Source organism: Protopterus annectens, chromosome 9.part0 (genome assembly GCF_019279795.1).
Source record: "Protopterus annectens isolate FY-2018-M chromosome 9.part0, PAN1.0, whole genome shotgun sequence".
Lineage (NCBI taxonomy): Eukaryota > Metazoa > Chordata > Ceratodontiformes > Protopteridae > Protopterus > Protopterus annectens.
This window is the reverse complement of record NC_056743.1, coordinates 1,739,385,710-1,739,409,864: the sequence shown is the minus strand read 5'-3', so window position 1 is coordinate 1,739,409,864 and position 24,155 is coordinate 1,739,385,710. Positions and strand designations below refer to the sequence as shown.

The 24,155-nt window shown below is 42.2% G+C and overlaps 1 protein-coding gene across 1 annotated transcript in view; it reads right to left on the bottom strand.

Annotated features, from left to right (window-relative positions):
• DNM2 (dynamin 2) overlaps positions 1 to 24,155 on the bottom strand; it is a 1,995,561-nt gene that overhangs the window by 1,501,705 nt on the left and 469,701 nt on the right. The gene's annotated exons all lie outside the window — the stretch shown is intronic.

Genomic DNA, 24,155 nt, shown 5'->3' with positions numbered 1-24,155 from the left:
TGACTTTCTTCTCACGGAATTCACCTCCCTAGAACTGCAACCTCTAACTCTTCCCCAGCTCAGCCAGTCCCCCTTCCTTTTATCTTCCTCTTCTATTTTAAGAAAATTACAAAGAATCTGTTCCCCTACTAGAAACCATACCCCCCCCCAGATGCACCATCGTGTTGCAGAATCTCCTTCCTTGGAATATATCACTCTGCAAAGACCTCCTTATCACACCTCTTAAATATTTATAATCTCTGCTTAACTCAAAATACAATGCCAGAGCTGGGATACAGAATCTGAATTACCTACACATAGTAAGGCCTTGTTAAGTTTAATTCTAGTGGCTGCTAAAAAAGCAATTACTAGAAAATGGAAGTCAAAGTCTAACCCACCTATATTTGAAGTATTGAATAAAGTAACAAGATAAAAGAACTGGAAGCGGGATCTTTAGAAAAGGGCAGAAGCAAATGACATAGGAAAAACATGTAAAATAGGGGAATGATACATGCAGAATAATGTTTTGGAGGGGGAGTGAAGTTTAGGGAAGGCAAGAACTGATCAAGTTACAAACTTGCACAGAAACGTAGCTGGTTCAACAAACACCCTAGACCAGTACTATGAACCAGTACCCCACTCCTTCAACTGTTCAAGTCAAGAGTAAAAAGTACTTCACTGTAATAAGTCATCTGTACATTGTAAGTGATCGGCTTATTACAGTTAGATCTACAGCCTGGAGTTTATACCTTGCCTGCACAGAGCTCTAAAGCACTCCTTCTTTCGGCTGCTCCCGTTAGGGGTCGCCACAGCAGATCAACTGTTTCCATTTCTTCCTGTCCTCTACATCTTGCTCTGTCACACCAACCACCTGCATGCATGTCCTCTCTCACCACATCCATAAACCTTATCTTAGGCCTTCCTCTTTTCCTGTTACCTGGCAGCTTCATCCTTAGCATCTTCTTCCCAATATACTCTGCATCCCTCCTCAGCACATGTCCAAACCAACGTAATCTTGCCTCTCTGGCTTTGTCTCCAAACCTTCCAGCCTGGGCTGACCCTCTAATATACTTATTCCTAATCCTGTCCATCCCAGTCACACCCAGTGCAAATCTTAACATCTTCAACTCTGCCACGTCAAGCTCTGACTCCTGCCTTTTTGTCAATGCCACTGTCTCCAACCCGTATAACCTAGCTGGTCTCACTACCCTCTTGTAGACCTTCCCTTTCACTCTTACTGGTACTCGTCTGTCACAAATCACTCATGACACTTCTCCACCCACTCCATCCTGCCTGTACTCGCTTCTCCATCTCTCTTCCACACTCACCATTACTCTGAACTGTTGATCCCAAGTACTTAAACTTATTCACCTTCGCCACCTCTACTCCCTGCATTCTCACCATTCCTCTATCCTTCCTCTCATTCACACACATATATTATGTCTTAGTCCTGCTGACCTTCATTCCTCTTCTCTCTAGAGCATATCTCCACCTCTCCAGGGTCTCCTCCACCTGTTCCCTACTCTCACTACAGATCACAATGTCATCTGCAAACATCATAGTCCATGGGGACTCCTGTCTGATCTCGTCTGTCAACCTGTCCATCACCACTGCAAATAAGAAAGGGCTCAGAGCTGATCCTTGATGTAATCCCACCTCCACCTTAAACGCATCTGTCACTCCCACCGCAGACCTCACTGCTGTCACACTACCCCCTCGTACATATCCTGTACCACTCTTGCATAATTCTCTGACACTCCCGACTTCCTCATACAATACCACAACTCCTCTCTAGGCACCCTGTCATATGCTTTCTCTAAATCCACAAAGACACAATGCAACTCCTTCTGACCTTCTCTATACTTCGCCATCAACACTCTCAGAGCAAACACCGCATCTGTAGTGCTCTTTCCTTGCATGAAACCATACTGATCACTAATCATCACCTCCCTTCTTAACCTAGCTTTCACTACTCTTTCCCATAACTTCATGCTGTGACTGATCAGTTTAATTCCTCTGTAGTTACTACAGCTCTGCACATCATCCTTATTCTTAAAAATTGGTACCAAAACACTTTCTCCATTCCTCAGGTATCCTCTCACTTTCCAAGATTTCATTAAACAATCTAGTTAAAAACTCCACTGCCATTTCACCTAAACACCTCCATGCTACCACAGGCATGTCATCGGGACCAACAGCCTTTCCGTTCTTCATCCTCTTCATAGCTATCCTTACTTCCTCCTTGCTAATCCACTGCACTTCATGATTCACTATACGCTCATCATCCAACCTTCTCTCCCTCTCATTCTCTTCATTCATCAACCCCTCAAAGTACTCTTTCCATCTGCTCAACACACTCTCCTTGCTTGTGAGTACATTTCCCTCATTATCCTTTATCACCCTTACCTGCTGCTCATCTTTACTAGCTAGGTCCCTCTGTCTAGCCAATCGGTACAGGTCCTTTTCTTCCTCCTTAGTGTCCAACCTTTTATAAAACTCTTCATACGCCTTTATCCTTAGCCTTTGCCACCTCTCTCTTTGCCATGCACCTCATCTCCTCATCTCCTTATACTCTTGCCTACTTTCTTCATCTCTTTGACAATTCCACTTCTTCTTCGCCAACCACTTTTTCTGTATACTCTCCTGTACTTCTTCATTCCACCACCAAGTCTCCTTGTCCTCCTTCCTCTTTCCAGATGTCACACCAAGCACCTTTCTAGCCATCTCTCTTACTAGCTCTGCTGTAGTTACCCAGCTATTTGGTAACTCTTCACTGCCACCCAGTGCCTGTCTTAACTCTTCCCTGAACATCACCTCACAATTACCCTTTTTCAATTTCCACCATTTGATCCTTGGTGCTGCCCTCATACTCATCCTCCTCTTCTTGATCACCAATGTCATCCTACAAACCACCATCCTATGCTGCCTAACTACACTTTCCCCTGCCACCATTTTACAGTCTCCAATCTCCTGCAGATTGGCCCTTCTACATAAGATATAATTCACCTGTGTGCATCTTCCCCCACTCTTGTATGTCACCCTATGCTCCTCCCTCTTGTTAAAATACGTATTCATCACAGCCATGTCCAAAGCACTCCTGTTTCAGTTTAAAAAAAAATTTAAATTGTAGCAAACTGTTTGCTACAAATAAACAGTTGCTACAGTTGATACTTTGTCTGCACCGAGTGCTACAGTGCTCAGGTTTTAGTTTAAAGAAAAACAACTTTTCTTTTATTTACTTTTAAACTATAGAAAACTATTTGCTGCAATGTAGCAAGCAGTTGCTACAGTTTAGACCATACATGGAGTGCTACAGTGCTCCGTTTGACCGCAAATGCAATACCGTTTTTTAAAAGCTAGTAGGGCATTAAGGAGAAATCAGGATCAGCTGATCATGGGCCCCCCCAAACTTTGCGCCAGGGCAAATAACCCTCTCACCCCACCCTAGCTACACTACTGAATTTACATAATGCTGAGTTGATCTTAAAAATATATGTGATATATAATGTTTGCAACTAAGAATATGCTAATATATTTTCTTTTACATAATCTAAGTTTGCCTGTGTCTTAAGTGATTATTCAGTAAAGGCATTACAAAACAAATAAAAGTACAATGCCAGACCTATGGAAAAATGCTCTTATTAAACCCTTCCCAAACAGCTTCAGCCAGAAAATGCCTCCTACGTCTGTCCTTTGCCCATCCTCCCTACACTTGGGAAAATACTTGAAAAAATAACCAACCAACTGTCCATTTATGTCAAACAGTACTACAGCCACACATTTATACATAACGGATTCTAGGGTGGTCAGAGCACAAGGCCAGCATTATGGTCACTTACAGATGAGATCCTTCTGAACACGGATAAAGGAAACCTTTCAGGAGCTCTCTTCATTGACCTTATCACAGCTTTTGATCTTACTGACCACTTCCTATTCCATCACTGACTCCAAGAAATCAGGGTTAGCCCCAACATTTCTTTAAAAAAAAAAAAAAGAACGGTATTTCAGAGTCAAAAGAGGCTCATCACTATCACTTTTAGCACCCCGTACCAGAGGAGTGCTACAGAGATCCATACTCACCCAATGTTGTTTTCAATTTTTATTGACAATCGACCCTCTGTTCACCCTAGCCTTCCAATCACTCTTTATGCACAACATGGTTATTCTTCACTCTAATCCCTCACTTTCAGCTATTCAAACCCAACATCAGTCTGACCTCCACTCTCTTGATTCTTGACTAAACAACCATAAGCTACACCTAAGCCCCTCTAAAACAAAAAGTATTATATTTGGACACACATCCTTTAAATACTTCAGTTTATGGCTAGACTGGTCACTTAACTTCCAATGCTACACTTAAAATACCAGACAAAAATCAGCTCTCTTATTCTGTTCCTGGAAAGTATCTTTCTTTCTCTCCACACCAGCTAGGTGTTATAGGCAAAATGGTCCTCCTTACATGGTTTAAATACAGGCTCCCCATCATAGCCACAGCCTCTAAAAAAAAAAAAAAAAAAAAAAAAAACTCATCCATTTTACAGTCCATTGAAAACCAAATCTGCTAATTCAGTTCTAATTCCCCCAGAGCACCACTGCATTGCCCTCTCCAAAGTCCAATGCTATCAGTCTCTTACAGAGTTCAGCTACTCCTATGGTCTCTTTTCAAACTACTTCGACCACGTGCTTTCCCACTTCTTGCAACCAAACTCCATAATAAAGCCACCCCCTACAATCTCCGCAACCCCTCCTAATCAGTTCACTCACTGGACGCCCCAACCCAACCTCCATTGTGCTGACCATTCCCTCTATGTTCTTGCACTCAAACTCTGGCATTTCTTCACCTTTCACATAAAAAAAAAGTGTCTCCTCCTTCTCCATGTTCAGAGTTCAACTCAGACGCCTCCATCAAAAATCTGATTCCTCTAGACACAATCTCATCTGCATCACTCTTACTTTGACACTATGTTCTCAGCTGCTACTTCCCTTTCATATTTACTACTAAAATTAATTTGCATTTGTCTTTCTACTCTGTTAATATTTAAATATTGTATCAATTGTTTATGGTATTATGCACCTTCTGTGATTACTCTGAAAATTTGTTCCGTTTCATTTATTTATTTTTGGTGCAGTTTCATTTATTTATTTTTGGTGCAAGGAGCACGAAGGGAGGAAGGGAGTGGCTACTGCAGAAATGATAATGTTCAAACATCTACTGTTATGGTAAGTTTACTTACACAGCTGTACTAGGTTCATCACAAGACCACAACTGCAGTAGCCTTCTAAACATGGGAAGAATACCAAAGCCTAAAAAGTTTTACAGGAGGAAGGATGAGGATTCAGGAACCTCTAAAGAATGGCCATAGCAAAGCCTGCACTAGACCTGGAAAAGGAGTCCAGTTTGTAGTGCTTTGAGAAAGCATGTACAAAAGACCAAGTTGCTGCCCCTAGAATACTTCTAGAGTCTACCCCCTTCCAAAAAGCCAATGAAGAAACTAAAGTTTTATTAGAATGAGTCTTGACTCTGCCTAGGACCAACTTGTTTTGTTATGGTGGAAGTAACAAAGGGAAATAGCATAGGACAACCATTTGGCATTGGTCTGCTATGGCACTTGCCTTTTTTCTTATCCTCATAAGAAATGAATAACTGATCAGTATTTCTGAAGGTTTTTGTTCTGTCAAGACAGTATCAGAGTTCTGTGGATATCAGGCAAAAAAAGAAGTAGCGTCACCAAAGGCAGAGCACATCAAAATATAAAACTCCAAAAACAAATGGTTCTGCCACCAATTCCACTTAAAAACACTTAAAACTTGAAAACTTTAATAAAATATACGATAAGATAAATAAAATAAACACACTGGCTCATAAACCGGATAAGCGCTTTCGGTATAATACCTTTTTCAAATCCTAAATATTTGCCAGTGAAACTTCCTTCTTAAATACCTTAATTTCCTAGTGTTCACTCACTTAGATACATTTAGTAACCATAGCAGCATACACACCCTTCTAATTATGTCATTTTGAGTGCTGAAGAGCTTTCCCTTTTAGTGCAGGTTTTAAAGGGACAAATGCATTCAGACCTGGTGACTGATCTGATTGCAAATTCATTATCCACTTCATCTCTTCAATTTCTGTTCGGTTTACTAAATCCCCACCTCTTGGTGTTTCATGAAGCCTAGCTAGTGCCATGAACTTGAAAGAACGACTGTCATTTATACTGATATGCATATAAAGTGCATTGCTGGTAACTTTTTTCTTATGTCAGATAAGTGCTTTAGGATACGTTCCTTGACCATTTGATTAGTTTTCCCTATGTAGTATGCCTTGCAGTGACTGCAGGTTGCCACATAGATAATGTTCGTAGTCCGACAGTTTGCAAATCCTTCAAACTTATAGTTCCTTTTAGTCAGGGGATGTGTAAAAGTATTTGAGATGTCTATATGAGAGCATGCCTTGCAACTTCCACATCTGAATGTACCAACTCTCCTGTTCATCTGAAAACTCCTGTCTTCAGAAATAGCTTCAGTTTCTGTTTTATAACAGAATAGTCTTTTTAAGTTTTTCCTCTTCTTAAAAGAAAAGCTGGGTTGATAAACAATTTCCCTAATTTTGTTGTCAGGTGTTAGCACTGGCCAAAATTTTCTGATCATATTACGAATAGCAAAATTGTCAGTACTATATGTCAGCTGGCATCTCAGATTGGACTTTACCTCCTTTCGCTTGATCATAACTATTTCACCTTGGTCCAAGAAATAGGGTCTTCCCCTCTGAGAGCGAAGTTCCAAGGTAGTTGCTTCATTGGTCTGTGTCTCTGACATTGTATCCTCTCTTATTAAAGTCACTGATAAGTTTAATTTGCTCCTCCCTATAATCCTCATCCCTCGTGCAGAGCTTGGACACTCGAGTTAGTTGGTTAGTCACTATGTTGTCAAGAACATGCCTGGGATGCATGCTAGTATTGTGTAGTAAATGATTGCGCCATACAGGTTTCCTATACATTCTAGTATTGATGCTTCCTGTGTCATCTAACATTAACTTAACATCCAAGAATTCCATCTCTGTATTAGAAGATATCACTTCAAACTTCAAAAATGAAGTTGTGTTGGTCAAAAATTATACAAAATGTTTCAAGGAGGTTAAATCGCCATCCCATAAGAGAAAGACATCATCCACAAATAGAAAACTATGTTTCTATTCCATTTGTTGTTAATATCCGCTTTCCATAGCTCTTCCCATCTTGCCAGGACCAGATTGGCATAATTATTTGTGCATGGGTTCCCATCGTTACCCCCGACTTCTGCCAGTAGTAAGTACTACCATACAGAAACACATTGTTATACAAGACCAATCCCAAGAGACTACATAGTAAATGAATAGCATTGGTTGCTTTGTGCTTCACACCAAAGTCTCTGATCGCTTCGATCCCCAAACCATTTGGTATGGATGTGAACAAACTGTTCACATCCATAGTTACCAATAATAAATTCTTACAAGTATTCATCTGTTGCAGTTTCTTGTAAAGTCTACTTAAGAACTCAGCCGAGTCCTTGATCACTGCAGGTGCGTGAGGTAGCAATTTCTTTAACTCCCCTTCTATAAAAATAGAAAGGGGTTCAGTTATCCATCCTTTTCCTGAAATGACTGGTCGCATCAGAGGGTCATGTGGATTCTTATGCACCTTAGGCATTCCATTGATGGTAGGTATAGTAGGATGACATACTTCTAAAAAATCAAACAGTTCTTTGCTTATCGATCTATTCATAGCTTGTCATAAAGTGTGTCTTGTACACTATGTATAATCGCGTTTAATTCTCTTTTATCAATCCTCCTGTAGGTGGCTATATCTGCTAGCATCTCCATCTTGGTATCATAGAACGACGTATCCATAACTATAATTGCCCCTCCTTTGTCAGCTTGTTTGATCATAATGTCCTTCATATTCTGTAATTCAGATAGTGCTCTCTTCTAATTTGAGTTAAGTTGTGGAAATGTTTACTTCCCTTTTGCTGTCTATATTCAGCCACTTCATTTTCACATAATCGCACGAAGGTATCGGCAACCGGATGACATACAGTGACAAACGTACTTGGTTTCCTATAACCAATTCTAGTTTGAGATTCATCATTGTTTGTATTTCTGAAGAGATGCCTTAGAGTCACATTCCTCCAAAAATATTTTAGATCTAAAATAAATTCACTCATTGGTGAACGCAAGGATGGTATAAAAACTCATTCCTTTCTCTAACAGTTGAGTCTGATCTCATTAATAAAATACTCGATATATTAAATACAAAGGAATCATTTATTCCTGAAACCTCCATTTCTTCCTCTCCCTGCTCTGGGGTCGTACTTCCCTCAGGGTGTTCTGCAACAAAAAAGGAAGCTGTTGGTAAAGCGGTAAAAGTACTACCCCATCTTTGGGTTTAGTGGCATTCTGTATATCCAAATTCTTGTTATTATTTAGAATGGATATATTTTCTTCACCCTGCTCAGATAGTTCTTCTATGCTCTCAGTATTAATTACAGAGCTAACATTAGTCTCCAGAGTATGTATCACAGCTTCATGTGTTGTTGAAACCTCTCTGTTTTGCCTGGGTGTAGTATGCACTTCTGCTTCTACTACAATTCTCGTTGGTTTCCTAGTGACAGTCTCCTTATTTCAAGGTTTGCTACTATTCCATTGTTTACATTAGTCCTGGTCTGTATGGTCGTTTTCTTATCTTTCGGCCATTCAAACAGGTAACCCTTCCTAAAATCATTAAAATCCTTGGATAGTTTGCTACTTTTCACTCCTTTTAACTTGGTATCATAAGCATCAAGCCTGTTCTGCAGCACCCCTAGCTTCATCAAATTGTTATCAGATAATGTCATTTGTTCCAGTTCATTCTGTTTTTGTTCAATTAGAGTTTGCTTCTTCAACCTCCTGAGGTTTAAAAAAATTCTATCAAAAGTTTCATGTAACTGAAACTAGTTCTATATTAATCCTTTGCCATTTGGCAAGCAATTCAGGATACATATTTCCATAAGTTGGCATGCATCTAACTCTTAAACCTCGTGGGATAATGTGATAGTGAAGGCACGCCTCCATATGAAAGCGTTGCCATTGTAGTCGCTTTCGTTTAAAGGCTGCATTCTCTACTTCCTTATAGATGCTCTCAAATAAAAGGTGCCTCCCCTGTTTGTTGGTAGCTCCAAAGTACCAGTTTCAAAGTCAAAGTTAAGAAGTGGGTTAGATAAACCCATTAAATTATTGGCATGGTTTCTCCTACTTGCCATTTCCAATGCTGGCTGCTGTGGTAATGCTGATTCCATTATGCAGTGGATGTGTGACGCTCCCACCAAAAAATGAACAGGCAAAAAAAGTAGTGTTGTCACCAAACGCAGAGCACATCAAAATATAAAACTCCAAAAACAAATGGTCCTGCCACCAATTCCACTTAAAAACACTTACTGGATATCCACAGCATGAAGAACCATTTCTCCCTCATTTTTAGGTTCTGGAAAGAAGACAAGGAGATGAAAGTACAGTTTTGTACCTACCATAAATGTAGATGTTCGAAGATCCACATTGCTGCAGTCCTTACACTTGGGGGTAGTCCGCTGTCCTCGGTCGGCCCGAATATCAAAGTATAAGGCTGATGTCGGTCAAGGCGCATTTGACTGACATCAGGACGTCAGGGTACAAATGCGCATGACCGACGTCATATCCTCAGTCTTTTCTTGCCCCAGATGTCAGAAGACCCTAAAAATAAAGGTCAAAACCAAAAGACAGCAAACAAACAACCAACCACCCTTGCACCAATTATATGTACAATATATACAATATACACAATATTTACAACCCAACCCACACAACCACCTCTAACTACAGAGGGGAAGGAGGGAGGGTAAATTGGACTGCAGCAATGTGGATCTTCGAACATCTATATTTATGGTAGGTACAAAACTGTACTATGTTCTTCATCTCACATTGCTGCAGTCCTTACACTTGGGTAGAATCCCAAAGCAGAGGTAAGGGAGGATGGCCAAACTATAAGGAAGCAGGAGCTGCCAAAATGCCCTGCAAAACAGCAGTGGCAAAACCAGCCCTGGATTTAGAGTAAAGTGGTAGGTGATAATGCCTAGAGAAAGTATGCACTGAACTCCAAGTAGCTGCCTCCAAAATATCCTTGGTTGCCACCCCTCAAAAAGCTGTCAAGTGGCAGTAGCCCTAGTGGAATGAGGCCTAATCCCAGCTGGAATCTCCTTGCCATGATGGGAATAACAGAAAGCAATGCAAAACCCAATCCACTTAGAAATAGTTTGTTTTGACACAGGCTTGCCCTGAGAACTCAAAGCAAAAGAAACAAATAACTGCTGAGACTGCCTGAACCCTTTAGTTCTGTCCAAATAATATCGCAACTGCCTGTGTACATCTAAAGTGTGCAAAATCTTTTCCCCTTTATTTTGGGGATTTGCATAAAAAGTAGGCAAATGAATAGTTTGGTTTAAAGCCACACTAGAAACCACTTTAGGCATAAAGGAAGGATTAGTACGTAAAGATACCCTATCCTTATGGAAAATTAAGAAAGGCTCAACCGCCATAAGGGCCTGCAATTCAGAAACCCTTCTTGCAGAGGTAATGGCCAACAAAAAGGCAGTCTTCCATAATAAATATTTCAACTCAGTAGTAGCTGCAGGCTCAAAAGGTTGTAGAGTGAGTTTCTCCAACACAAAATTGAGATCCCAAGCAGGAGTAGGAGCTCTACGTGGGGGTCTTATATTCTTTGCCCCTCTAAGAAATTGCTTGAACAAAGGATGAGAAAACAATGGTGGGTCACAGTCATAGTGAGCTGAAATTGCTGCAGCATGAACCTTAATAGAAGAGAAGGACAAACCTTTGTCCAGTAACTCAGTAAGATATTGAAGAGCCACACTTAAATTAGGCTCAGAAACATCAAAATCCTTTGCTGCACTCCAAAATAAAAATCTCTTCCATTTATCTGCGTACACTTTCCTTGTACTAGGCCTTCTAGCTTCCAAAATCACATTCAAAACTTGTTGTGGAAGTTATGGTTCAAAACAGAATATGCCAGGCTGTTAGGTGAAGAGAGTGAAGTTTGACATTGAGCAAATGACTGTCCTCCAGGGACAACAGGTGTGGAATCGAAGGCAAAGGCCATGGAGGCTTCCGTACCAGACTTCTCAGTAATGGGTACCAGTGCTGTCGAGGCCAATCTGGAGCTATTAAAATCATCCTTGGCTTGTCCTGTCTGACCTTTGGAAGTACCTTTGGGAGGAGAGGCAGAGGTGGAAAGGCATACACATGAAGATTGCTCCAATTGAAAGAAAGAGCATCCACTTTCCAAGCTGTGGGATGAAACCTTTTCGTGCAAAACTTTGGCAGCTGATGGTTTAGTGGAGAAGCGAACAGATCTATGTCTGGAGTTCCCCATGACACTGTCAATTTCTGAAATACATGAGGATCCAATTTCCACTCGTGGGGATCCATAATTAGCCTGCTCAACACATCTGCTAAGGAGTTCTGTGCTCCGGCAGAAACCTTGCCTGAAGATTGAGCTGTAAACTCAGAGCAGTCTCCCACAAAATCATTGCTTGCCTGCATAGAGGATAAGAATGTGTTCCCCCCTTGCTTGTTGATGTACCACATGACAGTTGTGTTGTCTGTTAGAATCAACACCTGCCCTGGAAGAAGTAAATCCTTGAAAGCTATTAATGCAAACTGGAGTGCTAACATCTCCTTCAAGTTGATATGTAGATGTTGTAGTCTGGCAGGCCACTTGTCTTGTATCCACTTTCCATTTAGATGAGCTCCCCAAGCTTTGTCTGAGGCATCTGTCGTTAAAATCTGACTCGCCTCTGGCCGGGTCACAGACAGTCCCTTGTTTAGGTGACATTCCTGAGCCCACCACAAAAATTCCTTTTGAATGCAAGGTATTATTTGAATGACAGTGTCCAGATCCTGGCAGTGCTGTGTCCATACATTTTTGAGATACCATTGCAGCTTCCTCATATGCAGTTTGGCATTGGGAAGCACCAGAATACAAGATGCCATGAACCCTAAGGCTTGAAGGACTGTCCTTGCAGTCAGCCCGGACTGATGAGATAGTTGATGGAAGTAAAGGGAAAGATTCTTTTGTTTGTCCGGGGTCAAAAGGCCATCTGGGATGCTGTATTCAGTCTTACACCCAGAAAGCACATGTCCTGAGAGGGTACTAGACTGGACTTTATTTCGTTCACAGAATACCCCAGGCATCTTAGCACTGCTATCACATATTCCAAATGATGAAGAAGCTCGTCCTTCCTTGAGCCAGAATCAGGCAATCGTCCAAATAAGGATAGATCTGTATTCCTTTTAGCCTGAAGAAAGCTATCACTGGAGCCAGAACTTTGTGAACACTCTGGGCGCAGTAGATAAGCCAAAGGGCAATGCAGAGAACTGATAGTGAGAAGTCCCAGCTCGAAAACGCAGATACTTCCTGCAACTTAGTCTGATAGGAACATGAAGGTAAGCCTCCTTGAGAACCAAAGTTACCATCCAATGATCTTTGCCCAGCAGAGGTAAAAGCTGTTGTAACGTCAACATTTTGAACTTGGGAATGTCCAAATAAGTGTTGAGGATAGAGAAATCCAAAATTGGTCTCCACGTGTTCCCCTTCTTTGGTACTAGGAACAGGCGAGAATAAAATCCTAGGCCCACTTCTGGCATAGGGACCGGCTGTATGGCCCCTATTTGAAGTAACAGAGAAATTTGCTTGTGAGCCTCTATTCTTTGTTGAGGAGGAACGTCTGGCATGCCTTTGAAAGGAGGCAAGGTATGGAAATAAAACCTGTAACCGTGGTGTATGATATCCAATACCCATCTGTCTTGGGTAATTAAACTCCAATTTTCTTTGAAAAGTGCCAACCTTCCTCCCAAAGGTGCTGCCAGACGAGAAGGCTCTGGCAGCAGAAAAGGTAGGTCATTGGGTCTGTTTACGAAAGGACTGACCCCTGCCCTCACCCGAAGACTGTGCAGGAGAACTCCCTGTTCTAGGCCTGAAAGAGCCCTGAGCTCTGCCCCTACCACGTCTAGATCTACCCCTAGACTGGGAATCATAAGAAGGATACGTCCACCCCTTAGTAGGCCAATTTCTACTAAACTTTGGAGGCTGAACCTGCAAAAAATCTTTAACAGTCTGCATAGACTTAGCCTTGTCCTCCATTTTCTTTAAAACTGCCTCAACAGGAGAACCAAACAACACATCAGATTGTAAAGGAGCATCTAAAATCCTTGTTTTAACATGGTCAGATAAATTTTGATCCCTCAGCCAGGCGTGCCTGCGAAGAACTGACCCAGTGGCAGCCACCCTAGATGAGGCCTGTACAGCATCAAAACCACATTGCAAAGAATGCTTACCCACCTGTTCAGAAACATGTACTAAATCTTGTAACTCTTTACAATCAATACCTTCCGCCAGAGCATCAACCTTAGACTTCAATTGTGAAAGGAGATAGTTTTGGTATTTCAACATGTGAAACTGGCAATTCAAAGCCCTCATAGCTAGAGTGGAAGAAGTATAAACTTTCTTTCCCCATCTATCCAAGGCCCTGGCCTCTTTATCTGCAGGAACCGGATTCTTGACAACAGAAGCCTTAACACCTTTAGGCCCCTGGCTAACAGTTTCTGGGTCTGCCCTAGGACTCTTAAAAGATACTTATGAGCTTCAGGCACCCTGTAATACCTATCCGGTTTAACAGGAGCAGGAGGCAAAGAATCAGGATTAAGAGAAGCCTCTGTAAAAACATCTTCCACTACATCCAAAACAGGAGGTATAGCCAAAGGCCTATGCTGGGGTAAAAACAAAAATTCCCTAAGCCTTTTCCTGGAATCAGAGAAGTCCTGACCTTCCCACTTAAAATGCTCCCTCATGGAATGAAGAGTTTCTGAAAAAGAAAAATCCTCAGGAGGAGAAGCAGAAGGAGTAGAATCATCCACATCAGAATCAGAATATGGAGAGTACTCCTGCAAGTCTTCAGCAGAAGACTCTGAAACATCCGAAGCCTGCTCAAAACTCCCTAGCTCAGGCTCCACCCTAGGTCTCTTATCAGGAGGGGGCAAAGAACCCCTAATCAAAGTAATCAAATCTTCCGCCATTTTAAGCATATGCTTCTTGGGCACAGTTCCTGAAGAACTAGGGGTGAGACCAACTGAAGCTAAACCTGGCCTGCCTCTGGGAGAAGCCTTGGAAACAGAAGGAGAGGGCCTAACCACCCTAGGCAGGGAGGGGAGTATAGTAACCTGAGAAGCCCCATCACCCTGACCTGCCTCCTGAGAGGCCACATCCTGTAATAACAAAGTCTCTCCCTGGGATCCCAAAGAAACCTCCGGTGGAACCACCGGCTCCACCGACACCTCTAAAGAACCGGCGTCCGGTTCTTCTAGCCTAGGCTTAACTCCTTTGTCCTTGCGCTTCTTGAAGAAGCGGGCCGGAGCATCCGACGGCATTTTATAATTGCACCGCTTCCGAAGACTAACCTGGCACAATCTAATCTCCTCTTTATAGTGCGCTTATTGAATCTAGCACAAGAGCGACACCCAACAACGTCGTGCTCAGGCCCTAAACAAGGAATACACAAAGTATGATAGTCTCTATGCGGTATCTGTTTCCCACAAGAAATACAATTATTCACTTTTTCTGACATCCGGTACCACTGAGGCAAGAAAAAACTAAAATATTCCCCAACGGGGTACTTAGCCAACTTTGACTCTGTCTGAAACTCCGAAATCGAAAAATTTCAGAACGCCAACCGGCACTTGCAATACTGCTTCTGCATCGGACCATGCGGCAAAAAAGACTGAGGATATGACGTCGGTCATGCGCATTTGTACCCCGACGTCCTGATGTCAGTCAAATGCGCCTTGACCAACGTCAGCCTTATACTTTGATATTCGGGCCGACCGAGGACAGCGGACTACCCCCAAGTGTAAGGACTGCAGCAATGTGAGATGAAGAACATCAGTCTGACCAAAAATAAACTTGAATACCACTTTACGCATAAATGAAGGCTTTGTTCTCAATAAAACACCATCTTTGTGAGAAAAAAAACAAACAAGGTTGACCCACTAGAAGAGTTTCTAATTCAGACACTACTCTCACAGAAATCAGAACAAACAGCGAAATGTTTTCCAGGTTAACTCATTCACTCCAATGGTGTTCAGAAGTTTGCACTGTAACTTCCAATGGGCAGAGCCTAAGCCTTTTTTGATAGAATCAAATGTCCTCACATTTCAAACAAATGTTCATACCTCTGTAACTGTAAGGATTATGAAATAAGTATAAATGGCAAACTCATCAGCACAAACCTTTTACAGTGGTAGTATTCTTTAAGTTCTAGGTCAAACTGAATTTTATAATTCACAGTAAACATAGTAACCATTATATTTGTAGTATTGTAAACACCTTACAATATCTCAGCAACCACTCACGTTACACACATACTGTCAGCATCATTTTATTCATACAGCTGAGAGCTTTCATATGAGGCTAAGGAGTTCTGCATGTGTTACTTGGTTGTTGAGACGTTTAGAAAAATGTGAAAATTATAATATAAATTAATATCACAAAAACAGTTAATACCTACTTACTTGCACTAGACAGAGGTCTAATATTAAGACAGTTGAGTTTGCCATTGTGTAAGCTTTAAGAAGAAATCTTTTAAAACCTTGTACATAGCACGGTTTTGGAATTATTGATGCAAACATTAGCAAGCAATATATGACACCTAGAGGTGTCGTTAGGAGTTAACTGCAGGTGCACCTGGAGATGTCACTTGGAGGTAATGAGTTAAGAATCTCAAATAAACCTGAAGAGTTGGTTCAAATGGAAGATAGTTATTTTTACCAAATCAAATACAAGATCTCAAGAGCCACCTGCTTTCTAGGTGGACAGGTACACAGAAGCCCTTTCAAAAACATCTTGACATGGGAATGCATTGAAGAAGGGGATCCACGGACAGACATGCAGAAATGGCTGGGAAATGAGCCTTACAAGAAGAAGAAGAAGAAAGATCAGAGGACAACTCATACAAATACTGTAGAAGCAGAGAAGTGCAAGCCTTAAAAGGGTCTTGGTTGTTAATGTTGTACTAACTAGAAAATCTTTTCCATTTGCTAATATACAATTCCTAATAGCAGGGTTCTATGTCTCCTTTAATACCTGCTGCATGACCTCAGAAAATGCCTAAAATGTATTAAAATTCTGTCATCTAGGCAGTTACCTGACATTGGTTCAAGATGGGGTATATCAAACAACCCCTGTCTTATGTGATTAGGTCCAGCCTGTGATGAAGGTTATGATAATTGCCCTTGCCATTTCCAAAAGAAAGGAGAAAGGACAACTGTGTAGGAAAACATACCTTAACAGCAGACTTACTAGAATCATCACTGCTGCAGTAGCCTTAGCTATAGGTGTTATGTTATCAAGTTGATGTTACAAGTTAGCCAGATTCCAAAGCTTCACAGCACCTTCCATGTGCTCAAACCAGTCAGCTCGAGCTGAGTTGACAAAGTCAGGTCTAGGCACAAAGCCCTTTACAGCTTTCATGTCAAGAGACAGAGAAGCTAACACCCACAGAAGGACAATACTAGGAAAATAGCAATAAATGCCCATTCCCTGGCAAAAAGAGAATCAAAAATAAGGGGGAGGATGCTGTTACTGCAGCTGTGATCATTCGGTCAGCTACTGTTATGGTAAGTTTACTTACACAATTGTATTATGTTCATCATATGGATCACTACTACAGCAGCCTTAGCTATATGGCCAGGTTATCATAGCTTAGTCTGAAAAAAAGAGGAGGAAGGATGAGGGTGCAGGAGCCCCTGGAGAAGGGTCCTGGCAAAACCTGCCCTATACCTGGAGACGAAATCTAGTTTATAGTGATGGTGCTTTGCAAAAGTATGCACAGAGAAATTGGTACTTCCAGAGTACTACTACAATCAAACCCTTTCAAAAATTCCACAGATGAAACCAAGGCCCTGGTAGACTGAGCCTTAACCCTGCCTGGAACAGTTTTGTTGTGATAGGTGTAACAAAAAACAATAGTATGCGACAACAACTTGTCTTACCTTCATAAGAAAAGAATAATTAATCAGAGTTGCTGAAATGGTTTGTTCTGTGAAGACAGTACCAGAGCTGTCTTTGGACATCTGATTTATGGAGCTGTTCTCATTTTTAGGTTTTGGAAAAAAGACAGAGATGGATAGATTGCCTCAAAGTAAATTTCGATACCACTTTAGGTGTAAACGAGTAATTACTCTCAAGAAAACCCTATCTTTGTGGAAAATGAGAAAAGGTTGACCACTACAAAAGCTTGCAACTCTGATACGAATTGTTCTGACCATTGCAAGAACAGTAAGACTGTCTTTCCAATCAAGAATAACAACTCAGCATGATGCGCTGGTTTAAATGGAACAGCTAGTTCTTCTAAAACAACATCAAAATACTAAGGAGCAGCTACCTGCATTCAAGGAAACTTTCCATGCAACACCCATCCCAAAAATAGTTTTATGTGATACAGCACTGAAATAGGAGTATCCGTGGATACACATGCTGAAATGGCAGACAAACCTTGACTTAAGGTGTAAGCCAGACCATAAGATAGTGAAACAAATAATGTAGAAAGTACAATTCTGTAAAATGCACTTACCCATAACAGCTTTTAGGCTATATGGGTTATTTCCCTGCCCAGGAAATAGGCCGACTTCACAAAACTCTAATGACTCCCCTCCCACCAACACACACACACACACACACACACACACACACACACACACACACACACACACACTACTCTGACTGTTGATTGGATAGTAGGCAGAGTAGAGATTTCTTTAGGACTTTCTTGCCAATACAGAGGGAGAACAGCCTAACAATCCAGAGCCAAAAAGCAATAAGAAAGAAATATATAAAGTACAAAATCAAAGAACCCTATTTTATACCCCAACTACAATTATACATAAGAGTAGGGGGTGGGGGTGTGTGCAGCTACATCAGCAGTGAGGAATTCAAACATCTGTTATGGGTAAGTACAACTTACACAACTGAACTATGTTCATCATTCCCACTGCTGCATTAGTCTTTAAGCTATACTGGTTGATTACTAAAGCCTATCCAATCTGGGTAGAGGAAAGATATGGATCCAGGAGCTGCTGGAGAAATGTCAAAACAAAGCTAGCCTTGGACCTTGCAAAGGAATCCAGTTTGGAATGCTTTGTAAAAGTATATACAGAGTATCTGAGTTGCAAGCTCTTACGGTGAGTGAAACTTACCTCATATATTCCATAGAGACAGGGCCACCTTAAGAACACACTCCTCTTTTATGCCCAAGCTATCTTCAGAGTTTACTCGGAATCCAGCCATCAACTTCCCAGTTTTCTACCCAGGAAATTAAAAACAAGGAAGACAAAATTCTGCATACTCTGCACAAGTATAGGCAGCTCAGGTATTACCTTTACAGAGTTATGTCCTTTAGAAAAGCTGATCTGCTATTTATTTTTATCAAAGTTTTTTTTTTTTTTAATCACTGATCACAGTAGACCATTTGCAGGAACAGCCCAGGTGAAGAAAGTACAGTTGTGTACACTTACCATAAATGTAGATGTTCGAGTGTATTCACTGTTGTAGTCATTACACTTGAGTTATCCTGCTGGCAGGCTACCCTCAGTCGGACTGAATTCCAAAGTCTAGGTCCAGCATCTGTTGCTGTCGCCTCTTCCCTGACGTCAGTGTGCCAGGGGTATAAAAGATGCAGCCGATGCCATTTTCTTCAGTTTTTCTTACCCCAGATGTCAGGTGCCCCCAAAAGGGTAGGCTAAAAATATGCCAGTAAAACATGTATGCACCAAAATATATATAATGCCTTCATCTACAAGCAAATACACCACATAGGTTGTATAGATTAGAGAAGTGGAGATAAGTTCCAGCAAAGAGATGGGGGATGGTGGGTGGGTAACCTGGACTGCAACAATGAATACACTCGAACATCTACATTTACGGTAATTGTACACAACTGTACTATGTTCTTCGTGTTTCACTGTTGCAGTCATTACACTTGGGGTTGAATCCCAAAGCTATGGATGGGAGGCTGGAGCTAAATAGCATTAGGAGCGGATATGAAACCCTGCAGAACTGCAGTGGCAAAGTCTGCCCTGGATTTAGAGTAGAGTGGTAAATGATAGTGCTTTGTAAAGGTGTGCACTGAACTCCAGGTGGCAGCCTCTAAAATGTCTTTGGTTGGTACTCCCCTGAGGAAGACTGCTGAAGTGGCTGCTGCTCTGGTAGAATGTGGCCTAATGCCCTTAGGCACTGGCTTGCCATGTTGTGAATAGCAGAAACAAATGCAGTGGCCTATCCACTTTGAAATAGTCTGCTTTGAGATAGCCTTTCCTTGTGATCCTGCAGCATATGCCACTAGTAGTTGCTCAGTCTTTCTGAAAGCTTTGGTTCTGTTCAAGTAGAAGCATAGCTGTCTGTGTATGTCCAAAGAATGCAGAATTCTCTCCCCCTTATTCTGTGGGTTTGGATAAAAAGTAAGCAGATGAATAGTTTGGTTAAGGGCCACACTGGACACTACCTTAGGCATAAATGTTGGGTTTGTCCTCAGAGAAACCCTGTCTGGATAAAAATTGATAAAAGGTTCCACAGCCATGAGTGTCTGTAGCTCTGAGACTCGTCTTGCAGAGGTTATTGCTAGGAGCAGAGCTGTTTTCCAAGATAAAAACTTTATATCAGCTGTAGCGGCTGGCTCAAAAGGGGGCAGAGTGAGTTTTTCCAAAACATAACTGAGGCCCCATGCAGGTATTGGTGATCTCCTTGGAGGCCTTAAGTTTTTGGCTCCTCTAAGGTATTGCCTTAACAAAGGATGAGAAAAGATTGGTGGCTCTGTATTGTAATGAGCCGAAATGGCAGAGTTATGAATTTTAATTGATGAAAAGGATAGGCCTTTGTCCAGCATCTCAGTTAAGTATTGCAAAATCTGAGGAATATTTGGTACTGCTGTGTCAATTCCTTGTGCCTGGTTCCAGGCACAGAATCTCTTCCATTTTCCAGCATAAGATTTTCTAGTACTAGGCCTCCTGGCCTCCAAAATGACATCCGTCACCGCTTTAGTGAGAGGTGTGTTTTGTATGACTACATTATCTGCCATGCTGCCAGATTTAAGGTCTTGAGTTGGCTGTGCAGGATCTGATTGTTCTGTTGGGACAGTAGGTGAGGTATTTGAGGTAAGGTCCAGGCTGGGCATTGAGACAAGTTCCTTAGGATTGGATACCAGTACTGGCGGGACCAGTCTGGGGCAAACAGCATCATTTTTGGCATCTCATGTCTGACCTTTAGGAGTACCTTGGGGAGGAGAGGCAGTGGAGGAAAGGCATATACTGTTAAGATTTTCCAGCTGAAAGATAGGGCATCCACTTTCCATGCTTGTCTGTGACAAGTCCTTGTGCAGAATCTCTTTAGTTGGCAGTTGTGAGGAGAGGCAAATAGGTCTATGTCCGGGCACCCCCATTCCTTTGTTATCATGTTGAAGACTTGTGGATCCAATTTCCACTCATGGGGATCCATGAGGTTTCTGCTTAGTTCGTCTACCAGAGTATTTATCTTTCCTAGCAGGAATTGTGCCTGCAGATGTACTTGGTAAGTCAGTGCTGTATCCCACAAAGTCATGGCTAGTCTGCAGAGGGGGTAAGAATGAGTGCCTCCCTGCTTGTTTATATACCACATGACCATGGTATTGTCTGTTTTTATCAGTAGTTGTCCCGGATGAAGTAGGTCCTTGAGGGCTGTCAGGGCATTCTGAACAGCTAGCATCTTTTTTTCTGATTGATATGTAGATACATTTGGTTGGCAGACCATGTGCCTTGAATACATCTTCCTGCCATGTGTGCCCCCCAGGCATAATCTGATGCATCCGTTGTCAATGTCTGCCTGGCTGGGGGTAAGGTGAATGGCTGTCCCTTGTTCTGGTGACAGGCCTTCGCCCACCATCGAACCTCCTGTTACAGGCAGGGAATGAGAGTAATTGTTTCCAGGCTGTGGCAATGCTGAGTCCAAACACTTTTTAGGTACAATTGAAGTTTCCTCATATGCAGTCTTGCATATGGAATTAGTAGAATGCAGGATGCCATGAAGCCCACAGCCTGCAGAATTTTTCTTGCAGATAACTGGGCCTTTGTTGCCAACAGTTTGAAGTAGATAGAAAGTTGCCTTGTTTGTCTGGCGTGAGATAAGCCATCTGGGCAGTTGTATTTAAGCTTGCATCCAGGAATATTATCTCTTGAGAGGGTACTAGTTTTGATTTTTGTTCGTTTACTGTGTACCCTAGGCATGGTAGTAATCTTTTTACAAACGCCAGATGCTGTAGTAGAATGTCCTTGTTCTCTGCTTGAATGAGGCAGTCGTCCAAGTAAGGATATATTTGTATTCCTCTTTGTCTGCAGAATGCAATTACTGCTGCCAGGAACTTTGTGAAGACCCTGGGAGCAGTAGATAAGCCAAAGGGCAGTGCAGAGAATTGATAGTGCATGGAGCCAGCTTTGAATCTGAGGTATCTTAGGACATGCAGGTATGCCTCTTTTAGGTCTAAAGTCATAAGCCAAGCCTTCTTGCCCAGCATGGGCAGAAGCTGCTGTAAGGTCAACATTTTGAATTTTGGTATATCCAGATATGCGTTTAGAATAGATAGGTCCAGTATTGGTCTCCAGGCTTTGTCCTGAGTACCAAGAACAGTCTTGAATAAAATCCTTGTCCCGGCTCTTGTTCTGGTACTTGTTGAATGGCCCTCATGTCCATGAGGGATGAGACTTGTTTTTGTGCCTCTGCCCATTGTTTTTTTGGTAGGTCTGGCCAACCATTTGCCCTTGGCAGGGTATGAAAGTGAACCTTGTAGCCCTGTGACACTGTCTAAGACCCATTTGTCCTGGGTTATTATGTGCCCATTTTGAGAAAAAGTGCTAGTTTTCCCCCTAAAGGTGCTGCCAGAAGATAAGTGCTTGGCGTAGGCAGGGGGAAGTCATTGGGACTGTTTCCTGTAAGGCTGTGATTTGTCTTCTCCACTTTTGGAGGTAGAAGCACCCCATTGTTTAGACGTGTATGAACCTTGGGGCTGGGATCTGCCTCTTGGGCGTCTGCATCTGCCCCTTTGTGGTCTGTCTGACACTGGAAAGGACCAATTCTTTGTAGGCCAGTGTCTGCTAAATCTTGGAGGCTGTACCTGTAAGAAATCCTTGACTGTTTGCATAGATTTAGCTTTGTCCTCCATTTTCTTTAACACCTATTCTGCTTTAACACCAAACAAAGTATCATGCTGTAATGGGGCATCTAATAATTTTGCTTTAACATGGTATGGTAAATTTTGTTCCTTTCACCAAGCATGCCTCCTAATGACAGAACACGTGACAGCGGCCCTACAGGAGGTCTCCAAGGAATCAAAACCACACTGCAAGGTATGCTTTCCAACTTGATCAGCTGCATGCAATAAATAGTACAGTTTTGTACCTACCATAAATGTAGATGTTCGAGTGCTAATACAGCTGCAGTCATAACAGATGGGTTCTCCTGCCATCAGGCGGGTCCTCGGTCGGCCGAATTCCAAAGTCTAGGTCCGGCGTCGGTCATCGTCGCTTCTTCCCTGACGTCAGTGCGACAGTGGTATAAAAGAACCAGCCGACGCCATTTTCTTCAGTTTTTCTTGCCCCAGATGTCAGGTGCCCCCAGAAGGAAGGCAATACATAAATTTGTGTAATAATGCAATGCAATATAATCAAAAAAACAGTAGTTGCAAGCAAATACACCATAAATGAATACCCCATTGTATGAGGAGGTGTTAGCCAAAAGGCCTGTCCCAAGAGGGGAAGGAGGGAGGGAAACCTGGACTGCAGCTGTATTAGCACTCAAACATCTACATTTATGGTAGGTACAACATTGTACTATGTTCATCGTGCATACAGCTGCAGTCATAACAGATGGGTAGAATCCCAAAGCTAAAAAAGGGGTGGTAGGCACTAGGTGGAACTAGGAGGAGCCAGGATGCCCTGCAAGACTGCAGTGGCAAAGCCTGCTATAGTTTTGGAGTATAATGGTAGGTGATAGTGTTTGTAGAAGGTATACACAGAACTCCAAGTGGCTGCTTCCAAAATATCTTTGGTAGGAACCCCTCTGAGGAAAGCTGCAGAGGTAGCTGTGGCCCTTGTGGAGTGGGATCTGATGCCTGCAGGTACAGTTTTACCATGAAAAGAGTAACAAAAACGTATGCAGTGGACTATCCATTTTGAGATTGTCTGTTTTGAAATTGGCTTTCCTTGAGCTCCTGTAGCATAGGACACAAAGAGTTGCTCTGATTTTCTGAAAGGCTTTGTTCTGTCCAAATAATAACGCAGCTGTCTGTGGGTGTCCAAGGAGTGTAGTAGTCTCTCACCTACCTTTTACCCTAATCCTCAAAACAAAGGGAAGTGGATAGCCTGACTCAAAGCTACCCTGGATACCACCTTTGGCATAAGGTGGCTTAATAGACAGGGCTTGTAGCTCAGATACACGTCTGGCTGATGTAATAACTATTAAAAACACAGTCTTCCAAGACAAATATTTTAAGGAAGATGAATGAGACGATTCAAAGGGAGGGGATGTTAGCTTGGACAACACAAAATTTAAGTCCCAAGAAGCCACAGGTTCTTGTAATGGTGGTCTCAGTAAAGTGGCTTCTCTCAAGAAAGTCTTGCATAGCTTATGAGACATAAGGTTGACATTTGGAGACCCTAAATAAAAATGAGAGATTGCCGCCAATTGTACTTTGATGGTGGCCGCGGCAGATCCCTGCTGAAAAAGCTCCGAAAGGAATTCCAGAATCACAGAAACGGGAACGGTGTAAGGATCCACTTTCATTTTCTGTGCCCAAATAGAGAACCTTTTCCATTTACTGTCATACAGCCTTCTGGTTGAGGGTTTATGCGAGGATAAAAGAATATGGGACACTGATGACGAAACATCATGAAGCCTGACTAGAGATGGAACTGGAGCAGCCAAGCTGTCGATTTGAGGGTGTGGAGATGGGGTGCAGCGAACCCGACATGTAGGTCAATAGATCTGGAACTGGGTCCAGAATCCAAGGATCGTCCAGGAGTAGAGGCTCGAGGAAGGGGAACC